Source organism: Amblyomma maculatum, chromosome 1, assembly GCF_055883805.1.
Source record: "Amblyomma maculatum isolate TAMU_Amacu chromosome 1, ASM5588380v1, whole genome shotgun sequence".
In the NCBI taxonomy this organism is placed as follows: Eukaryota; Metazoa; Arthropoda; class Arachnida; order Ixodida; family Ixodidae; genus Amblyomma; species Amblyomma maculatum.
Genome location: NC_139344.1, coordinates 362,868,809 through 362,881,267, shown reverse-complemented (window position 1 = coordinate 362,881,267; position 12,459 = coordinate 362,868,809).

Here is a 12,459-nt window from a genome sequence, read left to right as displayed (position 1 = left end):
TGGGTCTTCGTTTGGAGGATCAAAGGCAGCACCTCCACCAGATGTCACGTAGGGCGGGTGACAAGGTCGACGACACAAATGAAGGGTCGATGATTGCACTGAAGAAACTCTTTATTGGGCTGACTTGCGCCCGCAAAAGAACTAAGCAACTCGTCGGCGGCGATAGCAACAAATGTGCTCGTCGGTCGTCGGACAAAGAATGCCCGTCACACTCGTCAACGCTCAATTTAAAGGCTGCTCAGAACAATCTAGGTAACGTCGCAAACAGCTACCAGCACAAGCTGGAACATTGTAGAAAGACCCACGAGTGGCCGGAATCTTCGGGACAGATCTCGGTGCATCTTGCGCTACAACGAAACTGATAAAAGTGTGACTCGCGACATCGAGCATTAACAAACAAAGAATACAGAACTGATACGCGATCCAGAATCAGAGCGATAAGGCCATATGGCGGCGGCTGTTAAAAAACAACAAATACTGTTTTGAATGTTTCGCGGCAATACATACATACATACATACATACATACATACATACATACATACATACATACATACATACATACATACATACATACATACATACATGCATACATGCATGCATGCATGCATGCATGCATGCATGCATGCATGCATACATACATACATACATACATACATACATACATACATACATACATACATACATACATACATACATACATACATACATACATACATACATACATACATACATACATACATACATACATACTGATCATAATATAATAATGAAGATAATGCATTATGCATCTAAATTAATTAGCTATTTGAGAGGAAAATGAAAGTACAAATGCTCTATAAATATGTCGTTTGCCTCAGCCAGCTACAAGCTTCGCTTTTTGAAACCCTTGGTTGAAGTCACGTGAAACACCTTGCGTATATATTTTTTTCTGCTCAAGTAGCTAATTCAGACTCATAGTGCATTATCTTTATCATTCGGTTTTGGGCCAAATTCACTTCACTAAATTGTAGAGGGCTCTAAGAAACAAACTTCCCAGTTTTTTCCATTAACCTGCCTGCTACGTGATTGTTTTTTCCAGCATTTAAAGAAAGCCAGCAAAATATGAACGCTACCGTATTGCCGCGCTGCAAAACATATTTTGAATTAACGACGTCTACCCGTTTTTCGTATCGAAATGACGGCCGATGGACGCCACTATCAGCACAGTATGAAAACTGAGTCAACACATTCTGCCGGAGAACAGAAAGACCGAGCCAAACCAGCGATAACCGATTGGTAGGCTGCCGATAGCAACCTTGGACAGATATTTTATCGAGCTATCACACTGACGAAAAAAAGAAGAAAAAGCGCTCAAGCCGTATAATTCAAGGCAGGCTTGCTGGTGTTTTTTGTGTGTTTGTGTGTGTGTTATTATGGAGCCCGTAAAATGAGCGGCAGCCGCTCAATTGGGCAAGGTTTCCCTGTATGCACGTTTTGTTCGTTGAAACGATGTTAGGAGCGGTGCAATATTAATACGCATGGGTGGAGTCACGTGACTTTTTCTCTATATTCCGCAGACCTTTTTCAAAAGCAGGAAAAAACGGTCCCGTCATAGGTACGTTGGTAGAAAGAACTTTATATATTGGTTGCGAACTCCCGTCCAAAACATGATGAAACCAATTTGGCCACGATGTGAATGATATACATTTGCAAAATTTTTCTTAGTTAATTAACTAATTAAGTGACTTGTAAAAATACTGTACGAAGCACTACATGACGGGATATTATGTGCTGTTGGTTTCATCAAGCTTCGCTGCACCGTTTTTGTATAATTCTTCATGTACTTTGTTATGACTAAGTTTGTTCATACATTTCTGGCGAACTTTATTTTGTAGGATTAAGTCCTTTTTTTTTGAAGTCTTATGTTTGAAATTACACTGATACTCTGACCCACCGGAGGACCTGAGTGTTCCTAATTTGGACCTCCATCTGGGAAATTCGATTCACATGCTAGATATGTACCACATGAAGAGTAGTAAAAATTAAATAAAACTATGCAAACAAAATGTACCCAATTTTCTCACGAAAAACAGACAGCAGAATTCACCACTAACTTTCACCACTACGCATAACTCGCCCTTCCATGAAAAAAAAAAAAAAATAAAATAAAAAAAAAAAAAACCTCCAGCGGAGCGAATTCAAAACGAGGGATTTGGTTTACGAAACCTCAGCGCTGCGCTTTTTGAAGGAGAGCGGTGGACCTGTATAACGTGTGTGTGACTTATAGAAAGTCGGTATCATATCATATGAAGGAGATATAAAGCCTCGAAGCAAAAATAATAACACTGTTCGACGAATATCACACGTGGCTGTCCTCTTCAGGTCCGTTAGCAACAACGGGAGCAGCAGCGGCAATAGCGGCCAGTGTACGCCAGCGTGCGCGGCGATAGAGCTTGTTTCATCCTTTTCGTCGACATATATCAACCAGCCTTTATTCGACTGCTTCCTAGCAGAAGGGCGGAGTTGACAGCATTCAAAGGTGGCGCGCCCTCCTCCGCTCTTCTACCCTCCCCATTTCCCATTCCCCAGTGCAGGGTAGCCAACCGAAATTATTTCTGGTTAACATCCCTGCCTCCCGACTTCCTTTTCTCCTCCTCCTCCCTCCAATAATTATTAAAATACGTTAATAAAATAAAATAATAAGTGATTGTTTGAAATGAAAACAAAAGCATCTTGCAAAAGTTTGAAAAATAGCCACGCAGTCGTTAGTGTAGTTAGCTGTTTAGTAATGCATTCAAACCTTGCTCTTGCAGAGCAGGGCCTGTCATTTTTTTTGTTCTTGTCTAGTTTTCTAGTGGTAGTATATTAAATCTGCCAAGCCCTGATAGCCGCCTTGCGTGCAGGAGTAGTAGACCGATAATGGATGGGGCCACACGATAATTGAGACCTAATCAGCAGCAGCCAGTAAAAGGGCGCCTACTTTCTGGGCTTCCGAGAAATGGTAGCGGCGTAAAGGCGTTCATGATTTGTGCTGCAACGCCATATTAAGCTGTGTACGTATGGCATCCGCATGGCTTTGCTGATTCGAATAGCACTTACTCCTAGCCATAGTGCTGCCCATTTGTCGTGTTCCTTGACCACTGCCTTCTGTTACGCCCAGATGTTTTATTGACTGCCTACGAAGCATGGAGGGGGCAGGAATTGCAGACTTGCTGTCACAAATAAATCCAGTTGAATGCAGAAACACGCTCTAAGGCAGATTAAGACCATTTGTGTTTTTGTAATCATGCTTTCAGTACCATGTGAGCTGTGACCAAGGTAATTAATTATAGATGAATTTAATGAAAGGAGTTTAATTGAGATAAAAAGAGAAAGAGACGAAAATAGTATAGGTGTGACTTCGTTTACATGACCGCTTGATTTTTTTTCTTGTGTTCGTATGTCGACATCGCAGTTACAGCATTTTTGTTTCATGAAAAGCATTTATTGCAGTTACGTATTTGGAAACTGGCGAGGAAACTAATTGATTTGTTCTAGTACGGCGTCTTCAATTCAGATGCCGGCAGCTGCTCCGATATCCCTCTCCCCTCCCCGCTCACACAGTCAGTCGCCTTTGGGCTTAAAAATGCGTTTTTCAAGATAAAGAAGCAGTGTGATGAATCTATGGACAGCCTTTTACTTCGAAATATGCCCAAATGAATAGATATTTGCGAGATTCATCAAACACATGCCCCTCACCCACGCGTCCTACATACGCGATACTAACTAATTTCTCGAAGAGTTAACGAAAATAAAAGTTCCCGAAGGCGCGCAACTTGTAACCCTAGATGTGGTTTCCTTCTACACTTATATTCCACACGATGATGGTATGCAGGCCCTAGTCACAGCCTGCGAAAACACAGCTGCAAAGATTCCCCTAGCCCGAGAGCAATCATGACACTCACCAAGGTATTATTGAAACTAAACTCATTCTAATTTAATAATAGCTATTACCTACAAGCGAGCGGCACGGTCATGGGAACTAAAATGGCACCAAATTACGCCAATTTATTTATGCATCATATTGAGTCAGATTTCCTTTCTTCAAATCCGTTTAAATCGGCCTTTTACAAGTGATTCCTTGGCGACATATGATATGAACAGATACGGAACACAACATAAACCAGTTTATTGCAGTATTCAACAACGCCCATCAAACTACACCTTTCACACACACCTACTCCGCGCACCAAATAAGCTTTTTGGACCTCACGATCCAAGTAGATGGGGGCACACTACTCACTAGCGTCTACAAAAAGCCCACTGACAGACAACAATACCTTTATTTTAAGAACTGCCATCCACGACACTGCAAAACATCTATCCCCTACTCCAAAGCACTTAGATTTAAGCGCATTTGCTCACGCCCTGAGGACTTTTAGGAAAACGCTAACCGCCTGCGGACGGTCCTTAAAAACAAACACTATCCGGCTCCCATCATTAACGACGCTATTAATAAGGTTACTAAATTAAGTCGTGAGAATATTGTCAGGAAACACGAAATTGCACCTCCGAATCCTCACCCCTAAAACCTGATTCTAACTTTCACAAATAACGCCCCTAACATATGAATAAAATTTTGAAGAAACACTTTAATATTATTGAGCAGAGCGACCGACACTTTAAAATATTCCCAAATCCTCCATGGGTAACCTACAGACGGCCACAAAATTTGATCAAAATTGCGTAGTTCATATTAAAGTAAACAAAGCACCTCCCGCAGGTTGCCTACCTTGTGGAAAAAGTCGATGCCAGTTGTGCAAACACATGCAGAAAGCAAAACAGGCTAACAGCACACATTCAGCTTTCAAACATGACATTAAATAAAACCATAACTGCGACTCGGGCAACATTGTATACCTACTGGAATGTGGCCACTGCCAGATGCAATACAGAGTTCAAACCCACACTCCCTTCAGAATCAGATTCAATAACCATCACGCACACACCAAGTCACTACCTAACCTTCCGCTATCCAAACACACTAATAAAACAGGTCATGGATTCGAAAAACAGTTACTCTACTGCAAAGCAACAGAACTGATCGTGAGCGTGATCAATATGAATCGTATTTTATTCATAAATTTAATACAGTCGATTGCGGCATAAATGAGCACCCGGGAATCCTTTCGGCCCTTCGGGGTCACTAACCCATCAAAGCATTCCAAGTAACAGATTCACTGGGAAGAATAACCTTAGCCCTGTACACCTGCATTTAGTGAACTGTCTTCATGAAGAGTCACAGCCGGCGCCGAGACCATACCGAAAGTGTTTTGTCCATTTTCACCCATCCCCCCCCCCCTCTTTTTCTTTCTGCTAGTCTGCTTGCCTCTTCTTTCCCGGCCTTCGGAAACTTCACGCTCCCCGCAATTTCTTCGTTTGGCCGCCCACCCGTACTCATGTTTTGTCGTCTCCCCCTTACCTCGCATTCAACAGATCCCCCATAGCTATCTTTCGCCTGTTGTTTTTTTTTTCTTTTAGTGGTACTTCCTTCCTGTGTTTGTACAATTTTCAAACCTTTGAAAATGAAACTCAAGCAATGTAACCACAGACTTGAGAAAGACCAGACCCCGGTCGAAACGTCTACGAAGAATAAGTGAAGTGTTGATTATCTTCGATATATATATATATATATATATATATATATATATATATATATATATATATATATATATATATATATATATATATATATATATATATATATATATATAGGTATAATATTATATTAATAAAGAAAATGCATCATGGATCTAAATTAATTATGTATTTGAGAGGACAATGAAAATAAACATGCTCTATAAATAAGTCGTTTGTCTCAGCCAGCTGAAAGCTTCGCTTTTTGAAACCCCTTGGTTGAAGTTACGTGAAATACCTTGCGTGTGTATTTTTTCTGCTCAAGTAGCTAATTCAGACTCAGTGCATTATCTTTATCATTCGGTTTTGGGCCAAATTCACTTCACTAAATTGTAGAAGGCTCTAAGAAACAAACTTCCCAGTTTTTTTCTATTAACCTGCCTGCTACGTGATCGTTTTTTTTCAGCATTTAAAGAAAGCCAGCAAAATATGAACGCTAGCGTATTATCGCGCTGCAAAACGTGTTTTGAATTAAAGATGCCTACCCGGTCTCCGTATCGAAATGGCGGCCGATGGACGCCACTATCAGCACAGTCTGAAAACTGTGTTAACACATTTTGCCGGAGAACAAAAAAGACCGAGCCAGAACCAGCGATAAACGATTGGTAGGCTCCCGATAGAAACCATGGACAGATATTTTATCGAGCTATCCCACTGACGAAAAAAAAAAAAAAAGAAGAAAAAGCGCTCAAGCCGTATAATTCAAGGCAGGCTTGCTGGTGTTTTTTTGTGTGTTTGTGTTATTATGGAGCCCATAAAATGAGCGGCGGCCGCTCACTTGGGCAAGGTTTCCCTGTATGTAAGTTTCGTTCGTTCAAACGATGTTAGGAGCTGTGCAATATTATTGCGCGTGGGTGGAGTCACGTGAATTTTTCTGTATATTCCGCCGACCTTCTTCAAATGCAGGAATAAGTAGGTTGGTAGAAAAAACTTGATATGTTGGTTGCGAACTCCCGTCCAAAACATGATGAAACCCATTTGGCCACGAAGTGAATCATATACATTTTCAACATTTTTGTTAATTAACAAATTAAGCGACTTGTAAAAATACTGTACGGAGCACTACATGACGGAATACTATGTGCTCTTGGTTTCATCAAGCTTCGCTGCACCGTTTTTGTACAATTCTTCATGTACTTTGTTATAACTAAGTTTGTTCATACGAGAATTTTATTTTGTAGGATTAAGTCCTTTTCTTTGAAGTCTTCTCTTTGGAATTAAAATGATACTCTGACCCACCGGAGGTCCTGAGCGTTCCTAATTGGGACCTCCTTCTGTGAAATTCGATGCACGTTTAATATGTACCACATGAAGAGTAGTAAAAATTAAATAAAATTGTGCAAACAAAATGTACCCAGTTTTCTTACGAACAACAGGCACCGGAATTCACCACTAACTTTCACCCCTTAGCATAACTCCCTCTTCCCTGAGAAAAAAAAAACCCTCCAGTGGAACGAATTCAAAACGAGGAATTTCGATTACGAAACCTCAGCGCCGCGCTGTTTTAAGGAGAGCGGTGAACCTATAGCATGCGTGTGTGTCTGACTGATAGAAAGTCTGTATCATATCATAGTAATACACTCTGAAGGGCTAGTTGGTTCATACTAATTGAACGAGTAAAACTGCGCGAAAAAGACGGGACGTAAGAAACACACTGGCATATATTTATGCGCCTTGTTTGTGCCTGTGTGTTTCTTACGCCCCGTCTTTTTCGCGCAGTTTTGCTCGTTCAATTATAGCATATGAAGGAGATATGAAGCCTCGAAGCAAAAATAATAACACTGTTCGACGAAGATCACACGTGTCTGTCCTCGTCAGGCCCGTTAGCAACAGCGGGAGCAGCAGCAGGGTACGCTGTTGTGGCTGTAGGAAGGAAAAAAAAATGCACGGGCCTGCTACTGGCTCTGTAGCTGAGCCACCTCCGCTGCCTCGTGCAGGCAGAAGAGAAAAACTGATTTATTTATAGGAAGGGAAAGGCGCGGTAACTGTCTCACTTGTGTTTTGTGGACACCGCAACCGCGCCGTAAGGGAAGGGAGGAAGATGGGAGTGAAAGTGAGAAAGAGGAGCCGTAGTGGAGGGCTACGGAGTAATTTCGACCACCTGGGGATCTTTAACGTGCGCTGACATCGCACAGCACACGACGCCTCTTCGTTTCGCCTCCATCGAAACGCAGCCGCCGAGGTCGGGTTCGAACCCGGGTACTCCGGCACAGTAGTCGGGCGTCTTACCACTGCACCACCCCGGCGGGGCAGGCAGAAGAGAAAATAGAGAAGAACGAAACGGAAGAGGGAGAGAAAGACGCGCGCCGCAGCAACAGCCATCGTCCACCACCGCAACGGTGGCGGGTGCAATGACGGCCTACAACAGATAATTATGTGGCAAGCTGGCCCCCGCCGCAAGCGGCGGTGACCCACCTGTCCCAACCCCATCTGGGGCGTACGCGGCGATGTAGCTTGTTTCATCCTTTTCGTCGACATATATCAACCCGCCTTTATTCGACTGCTTCCGAGCAGAAGAGTGGAGTTGACAGCATTTCAAAGGTAGCGCGCCCTCCTCTGTTCTTCTACCCTCCCCATTACCCAGTGCAGCGTAGCCAACCGGAATTATTTCTGGTTAACATCTCTGCCTTCCATCCTCCTTTTCTCCTCCTCCTCCAATAATTATTAAAACACTGTAATAAAATAAAATGATAAAATAGGTTGTTTGAAATGACAACAGAAGCATGTTGCAAAGGTTTGAAAAATAGCCACGCCGTCGCTATTGTGGTTAGCTGCTTACTAAAGTATTCAAACCTTGCTCTTGCAGAGCAGGGCCTGTCATTTTTTTTTCTGTCTAGTTTTCTAGTGGCAGTATATTAAACCCGCCAGTGTGCTTAACCAACTAGCCCTGATAGCCGCCTTGCGAGCAGGAGCAGTAAACCAATAATGGATGGAGCCGCAAGATAATTGAGACCTCATCAGCAGCAGCCAGTAAAAGCGTGCCTTCCTTTCTGGGCTTCCGAGAAATGGTAGCGGCATAAAGGCGTTCATGGTTTGTGCTCAAACGCCATATTAAGCTGTGTACGTGTGGCATCCGCCTGGCTTTGCTGATTCAAATAGCACTTACTCCTAGCCCATAGTGCTGCCTATTTGTTGTGTTCCCTGACCACCGTCCTAAGTTACGTCCGGATGTTTTATTGACTGCCTACGAAGCATGAAGGGGGCAGGAATTTCAGACTTGCTGTCACAAATAAATCCGGTTTAATGCAGAAACACGCTCTAAGGCACATTAAGATATCTGTGTTTTTGTAACCATGCTTTCAGTGTCAAGTGAGGTGTGAACAAGGTAATTCATTATAGATGAATTTAACGAAAGGAGTTTAGTTAAGATAGCAAGAGGTGAAGATAGTATAGGTGTGACTTCGTTTGCACGACCGCTTGCATTTCTCTTGTGTTTGTATGTCGGCATTGCAGTTACAGCGTTTTTGTTGCATGAAAAGCCTTCGTTGAAGTTACGTATTTGGAAACTGGCGAGGAAATTAATTAATTCGTCCTCGTACGGCGTCTTCAATTCAGATGCCGGCAGCAGCTCTGATATCCCTCTCCCCTTCCCGATCACTCAATCAGTCTCTGCTTGGCTTAAAAATAAGTTTATAGCGATAAAGAAGCTGTGTGGTAAGTCTATAGAAAGCCTTGTGCTTCGAGATATGCCCAAATGAATAGATATTCGCGAGATTCATGAAAGATGCAATCGCCTCGTGGTCCCCTCCGGAACTTCGGTGAGATGATACCCTCGAAAGCTTGGTTTTGTTTGCGGGGTTACGTCCTAAAGCGACTCAGGCTATAAGAGACGTCGTGGTGGAGGACTGCGAAAATTTCGTCTCCTGTCCGGTTGTTGTTTTGCCAGTTAGCTGTCCGGAGAAACTATTGCGCTTAGTGTTGCTTTTTGATACACAGAAACCGCATCTGGCTAATGCAAAATCTCGTTAGCGTGCAAAGCAAAGCACGCAATATGTACACAACACATAACATTAACCTCATGTTCTGCATTTCACTCTGATCGGTCTGCGCGGTCAAAGGCGACGTAAAACCGCATGCATGCGTTCTCTATAGACTTTAAGTTCGAGAAGAAATGTTTAATCATATTAATAAAAATGAGAAGCATGCTTGAGCTTCGCCTTGAGAATCGATGTGATGGCGTGTGCACTCATTGTCTCAGTTCTAATGCTCGTACCTCGGCATCTCACCTTCGCTTCGGCCGTTAGCTGCCCCGAACCATGCGTTCTTATCTGGCTCTTCGGCATCCATCTTAAAGTCTCCTTGACAGTCGAGTACCACCATCACTAGAAGACATACTCCAAGCGAAGTTCTCAGACTATATTACATGCATCTGGTGGAATGTCAGACGTCATTGTTTGCACTAGTAGCAGCTGCAGCAGGTTTCATCACATGTGTTCCAACTGAGCCACACACACATGAGATTATTTGCCTCCACCACGCTGATTTCAATGTATAATTACCAGTAGTTCCTACTCATTAATCAATCAGCTAACTAATGACACTATTGAATACACTCAATCAACGAACACCATATATATCACATGCACTCGACGCAAAGCATCCATCATTTTTGCGGTAAGTTTTTCGACTCTTTCTACATCGAGTTTGACTGGCGTAAATTGGAAAGTATCACTGAGGGCATCGTTATTTAGCAGTAAGCACATGACCACAGACGTAGCTTGCGAGAAACGCAACAAATCGATTTCCTGGGTGGTTACTTGCGTACAAAGCTCACTGCCAGTACTTGTCAGATTCGCGAAAATTCCGAAAGCGTGCAGAGTTTTACAGAGACGGAAAACTGCCCCCTTAGCGGTGTACCCGCAGATATTATACGTGGCACTGATAAAGCAGTATTTATAGTTTTTCTTTATTGCCATCGCTACTTTGTTTTATCAAGTGATCGGTGCTGAAAAAATGTTTCCGTCAATGTGGTGGTAGTGGTTGATTTATTACTATTTTTTTAAATAATCAAAAAGAAGGAAAAGAGTATTGCCGGCCGCGGCAACTGCTATCTAAAAAACTGAAGCACTTGAGCTGCGGCCGGCGGGAAAGAAAAGGGGATAGGGAGAGGATAGCGAGGGGAAGTAGGGAGGGAAGCGATAGGAAGAAAGAACAGGGGGAGCTTTGTACATTATTTACTAAGTACAGACGGTCAACGAGTTCGCATCGCTTGCGCGCAAGTGTCCGAGCACTGTACACAAATGCCTGCGCGCGAGCGGCCACTGCAATTGGTTGGTTGGTTGGTTTGTGGGGTTTAACGTCCCAAAGCAACTCAGGCTATGAGAGACGCCGTAGTGGAGGACTGCGGAAATTTCGACCACCTGGGGTTCTTTAACGTGCGCTGACATCGCACAGCACACGGACGCCTTGCTTTTCGCCCCCATCGAAAAGCTGCCGCCGAGGCCGGGATTCGATCCCGCGTCCTTGGGAACAGTGGTCGAGCGTCGTAACCACTGCGCCACCCCGGCGGGGTCCACTGCAATTGTTTACAATATATATATATATATATATATATATATATATATATATATATATATATATATATATATATATATATATATATATATATATATATATATATATATATATATATATATATATATATATATATATATATATATATATAATATCATTGATGTATATATATAGCCGCGCGCACGTAGCTTCCTGTCGCAGGCAGATCGCGCGCGCGACACAATGCACCAGCTGCCGGGGTGGGGCGCCCGGCCGCATACGTCCACGGTAGCACACACAGAGCGTTCAGGTCTCGCACGCACTACCTGGTGAAGAGCAAGCGAGGCTTCAAGCCCACCCGCTCGATGAACGCACAGAGGCTCACCATTGCCCTGTCACGGGTGCGCGCACTGCCTCGCGGCCATAGGAGCGTCTCGATGCTGTCCGGGATGATTCCGAGCGCCCTATAAGCCGCGAGCATCTCGCGACGTGGCTCTGCGGATGCGGTACCACGTCGCGAGTACGTTCACAATTTACGGCAATCAATAACCTTACTAATCAGCAGTGCTCTAAAAGATATCAGTCATGCTACGCCGAAATCTGCAGGGCTCTGCAGAATGTCTCCTGTTTTGTGTCTGTGCTTATCAGGGCAGCCAGATGCGACCGCGCGTACGCTAAAGAAACAGGCCACTGGCCGCAAGCTCGGGACACGTGCTGCGTTTCGATGAAGGCGAAACGAAGTGGCGTCGTGTGCTGTCAGCGCACGTTAGAGATCCCCAGGTGGTCGAAATTACTCCGCAGCCCTTCTCTCTTTCCACTTTCACTCCTACCTTCCTCCCTTCCCTTACAAGTGAGACAGTTACCGCGCCTTTCCCTTCCTATAAATAAATCAAATCAGTTTTACGGCACGGTTCAGGTTTTCACACAGCAAGTGTGACAGATACTGGGCCTTTCACTTCTGTGAAACAATTATTATTATTATTATTATTATTATTATTATTATTATTATTATTATTATTATTATTATTATTATTATTATTATTATTATTATTATTATTATTATTATTATTATTATGTATGCGCACCATGCACATGAATGCACACTTGACGACATACGGATATGCTACCGAACCGACGAGCACGAGAAAGCTAGGACACAGGTGAAAATTTTCTGAACATCCCGTGTTTGCTCTTCTGGTACCTGTCAGGTGCTTCTCCGCCGCCTTTATTCCCGCCCTTAGAGCCGCTCTCGGTACGTGTCGCACCTGCGTCCCATTCGCTATCAGCAGCCGGATGCTTTACAGAAGATT